The sequence below is a fragment of the Pleurodeles waltl genome, chromosome 4_1, assembly GCF_031143425.1.
Source record: "Pleurodeles waltl isolate 20211129_DDA chromosome 4_1, aPleWal1.hap1.20221129, whole genome shotgun sequence".
NCBI classification, from domain to species: Eukaryota; Metazoa; Chordata; class Amphibia; order Caudata; family Salamandridae; genus Pleurodeles; species Pleurodeles waltl.
The window spans coordinates 388,773,468-388,785,990 of NC_090442.1; the positions used below are offsets into that span (position 1 = coordinate 388,773,468).

Sequence of the window (12,523 nt, forward strand, 5' to 3'; positions counted from 1 at the left end):
CAAACGTGCTATATTTATTTCAGCTTTATTTTATACACTGGTGGCTCATGTTTTTTGATTAAACACTCTACAGAGTGCATCTTATCACTTCCTTCCCCTCTCAAACCTTTTTTTTCATTTTTTATGTAGCGCGAACATAGGTATTTAGGTTGCTTTACATGAGCACTAATTGCTAGAATTTCGTTTGCGCTCTATAAAAGTGAAAAAGGAAGGAGAGAGCTGGTGAACATAGATCGCACTGCCTAAAGTATCACCCACCTAAAAACTGCAATTTAGGCGGGGTCTGTTTCACAGAAGCTGCATCAGAACCCCTCCCCGCATCAGAAGATATCAGTCACACACTCCTGCAGGCTTGAGGAAGGCAACAAGGGTTGCAGAAAATACGTATTTGGGATTACGTGACCAAGCGCATTCATTTCAGCAAATGTTTTCACCAACAGAAGCCAAGGAAACTGAAGTGCTACCCCGACAGCTTTTTAGGCACCACTAGCACATTTCGGGTAAATGTCGTTTTAGTGAGAAGAAGATCAAAAACGTGTCTTTCGCCCCCACCCCCATCAAAACATGCTTTATTAATTTCAGCTTTATTCAGTTCACTGGTGGCTCGTGTTTTTTTTTTTTTTGTTTAAACACTCTGCAGTGTGCATTTTTTCGCTTTCCCACACCTACCTATCAAACCTGTAAGCACTTCTCCGTTCATTCCTTTTTTTTGCATTTCTATATAACGATGTTGAAGGTATCACAGCGCTGTTCATGAGTACGCACTATTTCCATTAAAAAAATGTGCCCAGAATCACAGGATGTAGAGCCTCCAACCCGGTTCTCAGCTTTAAAGCTCGGTGAACTTGCCGTTACTCCCCATACCTTGCAAACAACTCTTGCTAAAGACATGCACTACTGCGGATGGGGCTTTAAGTGGGCCAGGTCCTGCTGGCGCTCATGCCTGGCAGTTCTGAAAAGTAGGTGCGGAAAGTTGGGTTCCTATCGAGCTCTCCATTTTTGCCGCCTCCCTCAGGGTGAAAAAAAAACATCTTAACTCAGCAGCAGTCCCACCCTTCACTGCCGTTGATGTAACTTCAAAAAGACTCATTGTAGTCCCATCACAGTCTCATCATTTCAGAACTGAAGCTTTTTCAATATTTTATACAAAGATGCCATTGTTGTTGCTTATTTATTTTATGCAACTAGTTATTGACAAAGCCAATAGACCTACTCTGTTGTAGGTGTAATGTTACTTCTTGTATTATATATCTGCATGCAATGACAAAAAGAAGCAGCAAAGTACAAGTTGGGCTGCACACTATGCTGAGCACTGAATTTTAGCTTAGTGTTTAAGCCACGCCCTTAATTGCATCAGCCACTCTCCTTTGAGAGACTCCCTAGTTTTTTTCGTCCAACTTAAGCCCTGACTGCACACCAAAGGAAAAAACAAACAAATACAGCTACCTCTCGCAAAGGCGAGAGCTATTGGCTTTGCCAATGCTTGTTTTTTAATAAGCCGAGATCCTGGCCGGGGTGCGAACCAATGCTGTGCGTTTTCGGTGCCTCTGTTCACGCAGGGTTAAGGAGAACTAGTGTGGACAATATCTGAGACACACCTGGCCGGCGAGGGGGCGTGTCATCAGTAGATTGTACAAGGGGAGGGGTGTAAGCACCTGCGTGTGGAATGAGGAGGCTGGCGCCGACGCAGAGAGATCAGTAAGTGGCTTATGTCTTGTTGAAGATCGCGATTTTCCATTGAGAACAATCTCCCGACGGGCATGTTTGATATCTGATCAAAGCAACACAACTCTTGTGACCCGGTGCATTAGATATTTCTTGTTGTTGAAGAGGTGGGGCTGCACGACACCGCTTGGGAACCCCCCCCCCCCCCCCTCCCCCTTTTTCGTCAGAATATAAAACGTTAGTCTGGTGTTCATGGAGCTCTAAATTACTCTTGTTATCTGGCACAGTTCAGCGTTTCTTTTTGTGGCTGCAAGTACAATTGAAAGTTGCGTACATTCTCTATTCGTTAAATAATAGTCCTTGCCGTTACCTGTTTGTGGCACGTGACGGACTCCTGTTTTGTTACTCTGTTTCCGACTCTGTCCCCACGATTTCCAACCTCTAGAGGTAAGTAGCTCTGGAGGTCCAGAGTTATTTCCTGCATTCTGGGAATTGTAGTCCAAATTTTATGGCGGGATCAACAAAACTAAAAACCCCACTCTACAAAGAAAACAAATGGAGTGGGTGAGCCACTGATGGGTTGAATTGGGTACATTGATTTATTTTCATCTCTCCGTTCTTATCCCTTATTCCCCCCAATCCCATCTACCCAGCACCTTCCTAGGTCACACCCGGTCCTTGCTTCCAGCCCTCCGTGTTCTGGTTTGCCAGCCAAAACTCCCTCCTCCGACCCCCTCTGATCTGGGCTAGTACGGCCCCTTGCCCCCTAGTCTCTGCTACTTGTCACCTGCCAGATAAAAACACGGCCGTTTTCTCATGATGTGAGATTCTTGAAGTGGTATGGTTTGGTGTTAGCGGAATTGTTTTAAAAGCTTTTGTATTTCCTCTTTTTTTATCGTTCATATTCTTTCTCTCTTTGCTTTCAGCTATCCAGAATCCATGTAGCCAGCTCTAAAGTACATTCGAAGTGGTTTCATCCTTTTATTTGTTGCTTTAGGTTTATATTTTGTATGGGACGGGGGGGGGGGGGGGCATTTGCTGACTTCCCAAGTACATTTTTTTTTTTTTTTTACCTGCTATGAAATTAAAATACTGTCCTAGTCAGTAAAAAAAAAAAAAAAAAAGACAACAACAACACACACAAACAAAAAATTGATAAATGTCAACGAAGCCCCTGCTTCCCTTCTTGCTCTCCGGGGCCAGCACCCCTTCAGTCTCCGATGGCATTTGCATGTTAAATGTCCTATAATTCACCGGTAATCTTAATTTCACCAACTCAACCTCCGATATCCGCATTGAAACTCATGCTCTCTCTCTTGGATAAGATGCCTCACCCAGCACAAGAAACAAATCACCACCTGCACAATCAAAGTTGTCAAGTGGATGTAAGCCAACTGTCTTAAGCTTAACACTGACAAGACAGAAGAGATATTTGGCTAGAAAACCTCACTATTAGACTCCAATTTTTGGTCAGCCAAAGTCTGCCCCAAACCTAGAACCCATGCTGGAAACCTCAGGATATTTATCAACAGCATACCGGAGATGACTACACAAGTTAACGCTATCACTGCATCCTGCTTCCTCACCCTGATGCTGAAGAAGATCTTCAAATAGCTTTATAGCAACACTAGAAAAACTGTCACTCACACTCTAATCCCCAGCTAATTGGATTATAGGAACCTTCTGTAGATTGAGATCAAGAAGCAACTTGTTAGAAGGCTACAAACTATCCTGAACTCGGCAGTGGAACTCATCCTCCACGTCCCACACAGAACTCCCATCACGCCACGTCTTGGGAAGCTCCTTTGGTTGGGGGTGGGGGGAGGTGTCACACACTCACACCCCTTCTTAAATGCTTTTTCAGCATCCAGAGATAATTTTCCTACTGCAGCTATAACCTATGTCCATAAAGTATAGTGCCTTCTTTGTGTTATCACTTTGTTGCCTCTCCAAAATAAAACTATTCTGGTTGGGATGTATGATCTCCTTTAGAATTCCCTGACACCAGAGCGTGGCCATTTTAGTTAATATTTTAACAACAGTATAAAGTAACAAAATAGGCTGATATAACATGCAATAATTGGTGGACCTACACATATTCAAAACCGGCAATATAATAACACTCCAACATAGTCCGTTTTACTCCTCCCTTTTCAAGGACTTAAAGTTAATCTTTATGAACTAGTTCCACCACATGTTGTGCGTAAATCATTTCTCGCTTTGGGTTGCATACTTCAGTTTTCTTTTGTGTTCTATGTGGCTGTCATGGGCTGTTGCGTGGCATAGATGTGTTTGTGCTTTTTAGATGTTCTAACGCCGTTCTGTCCTATAGGTATGTCTTCCTTCCTCGGGGTGTGTCTATTCATCACCTTGGTAAGATTTCCTTTCTGGGTTTTTGATGCGAGGGAGCGCTGGTCGTTGTTCATCCTCCAGGATGTCACATGAGCAAGTTTAAGTCCCGGATTTGATATGCGTCTTTCAGCGATTTAGTAGACCACTGTTTTCTTTGCAAGTCAAAACTGATGTGAGATAAAATTCCTTCTTTCGTCAAAGTAGTCATTAGTTTGAATGCTTGTCGTTTTAGCAAAGTGACAGGAGAGAGATCTTGGTGGTTCTGGATATCCATCCCATTATGCCTAGCGGGTCTTCCCTTCTGCACTGCCTTTAGAGCACCTTGTGTCTTCGTAATAGTGTAGGCAAGCTAGAAAAAGCTTGCTTTCACATGCTAAGATCCTCACTTCATGTGCCCCATCAACCTGTATTTGTTCTGCAAATTTGGTGATGTCGGGCCTACTGGTGTATATTGCAGCCTCTGCCTTCTCCATCTGCAGCTCTGTTGCTTCCATGCCCTTGCACCATACTTTAAACACTGCTCGGATCACTGCTCCTGCAGCGAATCTGTGCCAGTAGAGGTTTAATGAGAAGTTACACCCTCCACTGTCCACTTGAAGAGTGCTTCACTGCTATACAAGGTACCGGAGACTGGGCCACTCCACTGCATGGCTTCACCACCACCTCTATTTTTATAATCTCGGAGGAACCATTGGGCTCATCAATCCTGTTTGATCCCCTGTGAGCTATGGTGTGCCCATTTGGTTGCACTAAAATGTGTTATTCTCCAAGACCAGGTCGACAGCAATGAAAATCAAGATCAAGGGCCCCCAGCCACATTAAGCACCAGTCAGGTATGCCTGGAATACCTCTTAAGCGTGTCTCATACGGCTTCTGTTTGAATCAAGCAGATCTCCAGTTTTAGCTGCCAAGAGGTAGTTCTCCTGCTGCCTCATATGTTCAGGGCTGACCCACTGTTGCTTGCCCAAGATCATGCCATGCTGTCTGGGACTCTCACCCAATTTCCATTTTTAATCGCTGGAGGGGTCTCCTATGATGGAGTATTTTGTATGCTCTCATTCGAGGCCGATTATCAATAAGTCTGTGCAGAGGGGTTCAGTAGGAAATTGGGTAAAAGTCAATCAACATTTAATTTACAGTGTAATCTGTTTGGCCACGCAATGAACATCCTAAATATAGTTAAAGGGTTTTATTACAAATTAACACTCGTTTTGGTAAACAATTCTCAAGTATATATGGTAAAGACACCAATCACCATGGGATAGCTGAATCTCCTAAAGAAATTCAGTCAAGTTAACATGAGACAAACCAAACACTCATAACCGCGATACAAAATTGTAACCATAAGATCTGATGTTCTGAAAAGGGACACTGATCCATTCTCTTAAACAATAGTGCAAGTTAAATCCTCTATCTAAAATAAATTAGGGATAGTTTGCATAAGTTCTCTAGAACCTAAACTACCAAAAGTGAGATTCTAACTAAAAGCATAAGGGCAAAAGTGAGGAGCAAACTAGGACAAATAAATGTGGAAACATGAAAGTTATTTGGAAAAGGAAACAAAAGGGAAGGTGTCAGAATTTCAGAAACTAGGTCAAGAGTCTTCTAGGAGAGTTTAGTGCAAGCCTAAGCCACACTCAACAGCATGGGGAACATCAGAGGTGTGTACTTCTCAAAGTTTGAAGGAATCTGCCCTCCTATCAATTAATGAAAGGCCTAGTTAAAACTGCACATCTTGATCAGGTAATGGCTTCTGAATCACTCCATCAGGTGCTTCATTCTTCTCCCATCTCACAGTGTAACTTGAAGCACTGGGATTAGGTCCCAAAGCAACTCTGGGAAAGTTGCTGTCCTCGGTATCCTGAAACATTTGCAACATGTGTGAATAAGAGACAGTCTTCTCTTTCTTGGTTTCTCCATGTACCTTCTCCAAGTTTGTTTTCTCCGACTCTCTATGACTAACACAATAGCACATCTGTTCCAAAATTAACATTTCATGGAAAAATACCTGCAATAAAACGACACTTTAGCAGAAGTTGGAAAACAGTTTTTCACATCAGAGAAATTCAGGCCTACTAAGGCTAACTTTAAGGAATTGCACACTTAAATTCACAATATAATATGCACACCTTTAATTCCACCTTAGTATAATTATAATTTTGGTTGCACTTCTTATTTAAGTTTCATGTTACCATCAGTACAAAATGAAATTGTGTTCACACATGTAAGTGAATATAATTGGGAACTACATTTCTCAACGTTAATCAACATTAGTGCACACTTTATATAAAACGTTATTTTAAATGCAACTACATTAAAATAGTGAGGATGGTTAATAAAATATGCACAATGATTACAGTTCAATTAAGCCAGTGCAAAAGGTACATGTTCTTCTCTAACACCACAGTGAATGCACTTCTTATCAACATCAAATGCACCACTTTACATTGGATTAACATTAATTAATACATTATGTTTTTCTATAGTCACATATAGATCAACATTGTAATGTCAGGGATGGCAACCAAGTCTCTGCTGCACCAGTTCCCATTCCCCCCCGCACCCCTTCTGATGGAGAATCAAGCCATCACATCAGTCAGTAATCTTTTCTCATCAGTGAGACAAATTAAAATCCCAGAGGTCGATCCAAAAAAGATTTCTGGACTCTAACTGCTTAATGTCACTCTGATAGATGTTTTGTCTCTTCACAAGTTTTATTTCATCCCCCTTTTTCCCTTCTCTTCATCTGAACACTCTTCTACAGCTTGTAAGATCCAAATATGACTAATGCACACATGGCAATTATTAGCAACGGTCCCAAGATAAGCTCAACAGTTCCACTTCCTAGACTTCCAAATCAATTTCCAACAGCTGAAACTTTTTTCCCCGATAGCTTCTCATGCACCTGTTGCTTCTAGCTCCATTTAAATCTCATTTCCAGTTATTGATGTTCCTAATATATTTCTTCAGCTGCCTACTATTATCAGGTATGATAGTACAACATTGTTGACCCTTCAGCATTCAACGGCCCCCTCCTTTTTTGTAAGAAAGACGTCTGAAGCAAAGTAGATTCTGCAAAACTATGGACCTAATAGCAACCATTTCTGTATCTATAAGTAAGAAATCCTCCAACTGTCCTGGCAGACAACGTATCAACTACTGTGGAAAGCTTACTAATTTTGTGTGAGTTGCATACCACTGCTACAGATGGTATCCGAGCACCAAAATGTTTCCTACAATTTCACTAGCACCTCTTTTTGTTCTTCGATGTGCTCTCCATTTGAATCCTCAATTTGTGCCACATAAGTCTCTGGAAAAACTACTCCCATGTAACATGTTCCATACCATCTCTTGAGCAACCTGTAAAATACATGTTTCCCTGAAAAGTAATAAACTACAAGAAAAACAGGATCTGCTCCATCAAGGCAAAGTCCCCAAATACCTCTAATCTCAAATATATGGTCACATTCACTAGTCCCTACAAAATTTGTGTCCGTTGTGGATTTTCTAATGAATATGTATAATTTCACTGTTGTTGCCAATCTAAAGGTAATGCTGCCGTTTTTCCGAACAACCTGTTTACTTTCTTCTCTATCCCATTGTGGTACTTCTGAATGTTTTGTTGCCTTGGCGAATAGATCTCTTCTGAATGTATACATTTATTTTATTTTCCTATGAAGGAACAGGTTAAGTTATGACGATGTGCGTAAGCAGTGTCCAATGTCATGGGTCTAAAGAAATGTCCCACTATCTCAGCATTTTTAGCATCAGGCTGTTAATTCAAATATGTCACCATGAATTTCTGAGAACCAAATCCTGATTTGAGTAATACTATTGAAAATGACCTTTCCCATAGAACAAACTCAACAATAAGCTACAGGTAATGTCAGATGTCGAGCATAGGTGGTGATAGGTAATTCCTACTGCAACTGATGCAGGTGATTGCATGCAAACCTAGCATTTGTGGTTTCAACCTATTCAATTCAAAGAAGCTTTATTGCGGCTACAAGAGCCAAAAAAGCGCGAGCAGTAATAAATATAAATAAATACACATAATAAAATTACAGGTAAATATAATGATAAAAGGGAGTAAAAGATAAGATAAAATGGAAAAAGTGAAATAAAAATGGAATGAAATGAAATAAAATAAAATGCGCTGCGCAGTATGTTGGGACAGTCTTATTTGGAGTCTTTGTCCAGAAGAGTTTTCCCTCTGACAAGCCAACTAGCTCCGAGGAATTTGGCGATGGCGATCACTAGCGTTGGCCTGGTGTCTGATCTGAGGATTCGCAGGGCTAGCGCAGAGCAGCGTACTCCCAGTAGTCGGCATGCCGGGGCCAGCCATTTCCTACGGGGGGCGGTATATGTGGGGCATGCAAAAAGGAGGTGAGGGAGATTCTCGATGGGGGGCTTTGCAAGCTGGGCTTGCGGTAGATTCATTGTGTGACCAGCTGCTGGTGAAAAGTCTTAATGGGAGTGTTCCAATGCGGAGCTGGAAGTACAGTTTCCTTTCCCTTGGGGCCGTGATTAGGTCCCAAAAAGCTTCGTACTTGCATGACTCTTTTAGGTTGGCAAAGTCACAAGATAATGTAGTGTGGAGTGCAGCCCTTGTGTCTTCGTAGTTGGCCATTTGCCAGTAGAGTTTCTTTAGTTCGCTTTTCGAGGGAAAGACTGACGTGGCTGGTGAGTTCCAGAGATCATCGAGCCCGAGTGAGTATAGTAAATCCTTGATGCATCGTAGCCAGGGGATTCTGTGAAGATGGTCGGCTTTTAGGATGACCTGTAGAGCTTCAGTGAAGATGTCGAGCTCCGGAGTGGTCCAGAGACGCCGCCAGTACAGCAGAGGTCGCATTCAGGCTTTGTGACCAATGCGTTTGATGCCGACATCCTTGAAAAGAGGGAACAGTGGGGTGCTTAGCGGAAGGGATACAAGGTTTCTTAGGAAGTTGTTTTCAGCGGTGGTTAGGTCTTGGGTTTTGGTATGGCCCCAAAGTTCAGCCCCGTAAAGCGCTGAGGAAACGGCCTGGGCTTCGTATAACTGTAATGCTGGGCGAATTGGTTTTGTGTGTGAGAGGTTGAAGTTTTTTAGTAGAGCCCCAGTTGTTTGTCTTAATTTAAGGGCTTGTTTTCCTATGTGTGGCTTCCAGGACCTGTTGTCAGTGAGTGTTATGCCCAGGTAGCTGAAAATGCCCACCTTCTCAAGTGAGGAGCCCTATAAAGTAAACTTCCCTTTGAAAGATCTGTGGGGATTAAGGGTCATTAGTATTGTTTTAGAGGCGTTTATTTTGAGTCCCTGTGATGAGCAGAAATGCTCGAAGCACGCAAGGAGTTTCCTTAGACCACTGGGGGTCTTGGATATCAAAAGAGTGTCATCGGCAGAAAGTAAGACTGGGATTTTTTGTGTGCCAAGTGAAGGTGCGTCAGCCTGCAGTCTGAGGAGGGAGGGGACAATTTCATTGATCTACAGGGAAAAGAGGGTCGGGGCAGGTACGCAACCTTGCCGCACACCCCGGGAAACGTGGATTCTGTCAGTTAGTTGGCCCTTGTTGCCCCACCTGACTTGTGCGTAGTTGCCCTTGTGGAGTCGTATCAAAATGGCAAGGATGTGCTCCGGGATTCCCATCCGAGAGAGAGTGACCCAAAGTTTGTTGCGCGGTACTAGGTCAAAAGCAGATTTGAGGTCCACAAAAGCTATATAGAGGCTGCCTTTACCAATGAACACTGTTTTCCAATATAATAATAGGAATCTGAGGGCTTGATTGGTGGTGGAAATCTTCTTTCAGAAACCGGCTTGGAGGGGGCTAAGGATATCGTGGTCAGTCATCCATTCTTCGATCTTTCCTAGGAGGCAGTGGCAGAAGACTTTTTGGACACAGTCAATTAGACTAATAGGTCTATAGTTACAGGGAAGAGATCTGTCGCCCTTTTTAAAGATTGGAATAACAATAGCCGCTTTCCAAGAGTCGGGAATTGGCGCCCAGATGCTATTGCGTTAGCTAGAATGGTGAGGTATCTTGACCAGGATGCTAGGTCTGTTGAGAATAGGTCTGCTGGGACGCAGTCTGATCCAGGGACCCTGCCACGTTTTAAAGTGCTTAGTGAGTAGGTTATATCACTTTGATGGAACAGCAGGGGTGCTGCGGTGGTGGGTGCTAATGAGTGAATTAGGAGGGGGCCCGTACAAACAGAGGTGGGGCTATCATGATCAGGGGAGTACAGACTACTAAAGTGAACTATCCAGTCTCTTGGGACAATGTTGGTTGTAATGACCAAACCACTAGTTTCTGGGCCTCGCGCTGCCAAGGACCAGAACAGACTATAATTCCTCTTGCGCACAGCGTCGCTGAGTGCTGTCCACCATTTGATATCTTGATCACGCTTGGCTATGCGTATTGCAGATTTATAGGACTTCCTAGCTACGCGGATGGCGGTGGGGTCCTTGGATTTAATGGCTTGAACTAGGCGCTTGTTTAGGGACCGACACGTTTTGTTGAACCAGCGGTGCCTGCCTTTGGGTCGTTTGTCGTCGTGGGCAGGGGGTACTGAGAAGTGAGCTGCGATATCCCTAAAGCAGGAGGTGTGGATTGAGCTTATTTCCTGGTGGGGAGTTGCAGAACCTGCCTCTAGGTCCATTAGTGTGGATTTTAGGGTGTTATTGGCAGCGTTGATGAGTGCGGGCCGAGCCACGATCTTGTCCCATTTTAGGTGTCTTTTATTGTTGGCCAGGCTAATACCCTCGGGTGCTACTGCTGCGGAGTTAGACGTGGCTGGGAGGTTACCTAGGGCTAATGTGTGGACAGAGAGAGGGTTGTGATCACTTTCAGTCCTTTCGATGATCGTCATATCGATGACTAGAGGCCATAATCTTATATCGAATAGGCAATAATCGATTCTGCTGGTGTGGTTGGTTTTGTTGTACGTGTGACTACCATTGGTGTCTGAATTGGTTCTGCCATTTAGCGCCCTGAGCCCAAACTCCATGGTCAGTGATTTGACCTGAATAGCGACCGACGTCCATCTCTTGATGGGTGGGATTAACAGGGCGGGGATAGACCAGGCTTGATCTTCCTCGCGGGTGGACCTGAGATCGTCCCAGTCAAGGGGTTCGAATGTGACGTTGAAGTCCCCAGCCACAATGGTTTTGTGATGGCGGGGATAAGTTTGTAAAAGGGCTACGAGGGCGCAAAGGGTTTTGGAGACTTGACCCCCCCCCTGACCCCTCGAGTGTAGATATTAAAGATGTTCACCACAGAGTCAGTCCCAAAGGATAGACGAAGGCCTAACAGGTCGGGAGAGACGGTAGGTAGCTGTGATATGTGGCAGCTAAGTGATGTTTTGATCCAGATTGCCAGGCCCCCTGAGGGCCTGCCTCTCGTACTGGCCACAGCGGGGATGTGGAAATTTGTGTAGCCTGTTCGGAAAAGTGGATCGAGTGACCATGTTTCCTGGAGGAGACATATGTCATGTTCGTCAATAAAGTAGGAGAAGGATGGGAGGGGAAGAATAGATTTCAGACCTGCCACGTTCCATGAAACAAGTCGTACACCAGATTGTGGCTGAGTTATCCTGTCTAAATGCCTGGGGTTTGTAAGGTTGGCTGTCGGGGGTTGGTCTGGCAGATGTGGTTGAGTGAGCAGAGATGGGTTGATACCAATGTTTGCCCGTGAGGCTTGCGGTGGTTGGTGATGTTCCTCTGATGGAACTGCCTGGTCCTGGTCCATGAAGTGCTTGCAGGCCTAGGCAGCAGCACTTGGTTTGGTGGGCAATGTGCCTGCAAGATGGAAGGAGCGTCGTTGTCATGATTGTTCAGTGGGCCGAAAGTGGTCTCTGTGTCATGGGTGGTGGGGAAAGTACAAGGACAGACAGCGGTGGGGTGAAAGGAGGATCTGGGGGTGGTAGATGTTAGAAGGTTGCAAGGTTTGCCTGCGCAGAATTTAGGGGAGGCTGTGAGTCAATCATATTTACCAAGAGAGGATAGGTTTTCTGCTGGGTGGTAACTCGAGCACTCCTCGTGGAGCATGGGTGGCCTGGGGTGTTTAAACTGGATGGGTGAGTGTGCTGGTGGGCTTGTTCTTGCCTCTAGGGCCACCAAATTGTTCACCATGGTCCTGTTCTTGAGTGTCAGTTTCAGGATATCAAAGTGAGTTCCCGGGTCTGGCCATCGTACTACATTAATTAAGTCCTCGCGTATTATGGATCGGCAGCCTCTAACATGGCGAATGCAATGGATTGCCTTGTTTTTGATAGTCTACCCCTTCCTTGCGTGTCATTGTGGTTAACTTGGGAACGTTAACCATTAGAACTATATTACCTAAATGGGACTGATCAGTGGCAGGTTGTGCAGAGTATTTTGAGGCAGTGTTGCTCATGGGTTTGGGGGTTTTATGATAGATGTCTAGTGGGTTTCCTATGCCTGAATTGTAGAAAGAGGGTGTCTGGTAAGAGTTCATGGTCTTTTCTCCGATGGGGTGAAGACCGACGTAGCTAGAAGCTGAGGAGTTGGGCG

At 44.2% G+C, this 12,523-nt stretch overlaps 1 protein-coding gene across 2 annotated transcripts in view; it reads left to right on the forward strand.

Moving 5' to 3' along the window:
• Positions 1–1,478: 1,478 nt before the first annotated feature.
• The window catches only part of IRAG2 (inositol 1,4,5-triphosphate receptor associated 2), an 871,311-nt gene continuing 860,266 nt past the window's right edge, over positions 1,479–12,523 (forward strand). Inside the window, exon 1 of one of the 2 annotated variants that reach the window (XM_069228582.1) lies at positions 1,479–1,698. The gene's annotated coding sequence lies outside the window, so the exon portion shown is untranslated. The remainder of the gene's footprint in view (positions 1,699–12,523) is intronic. The other variant, XM_069228581.1, reaches the window with a different exon arrangement.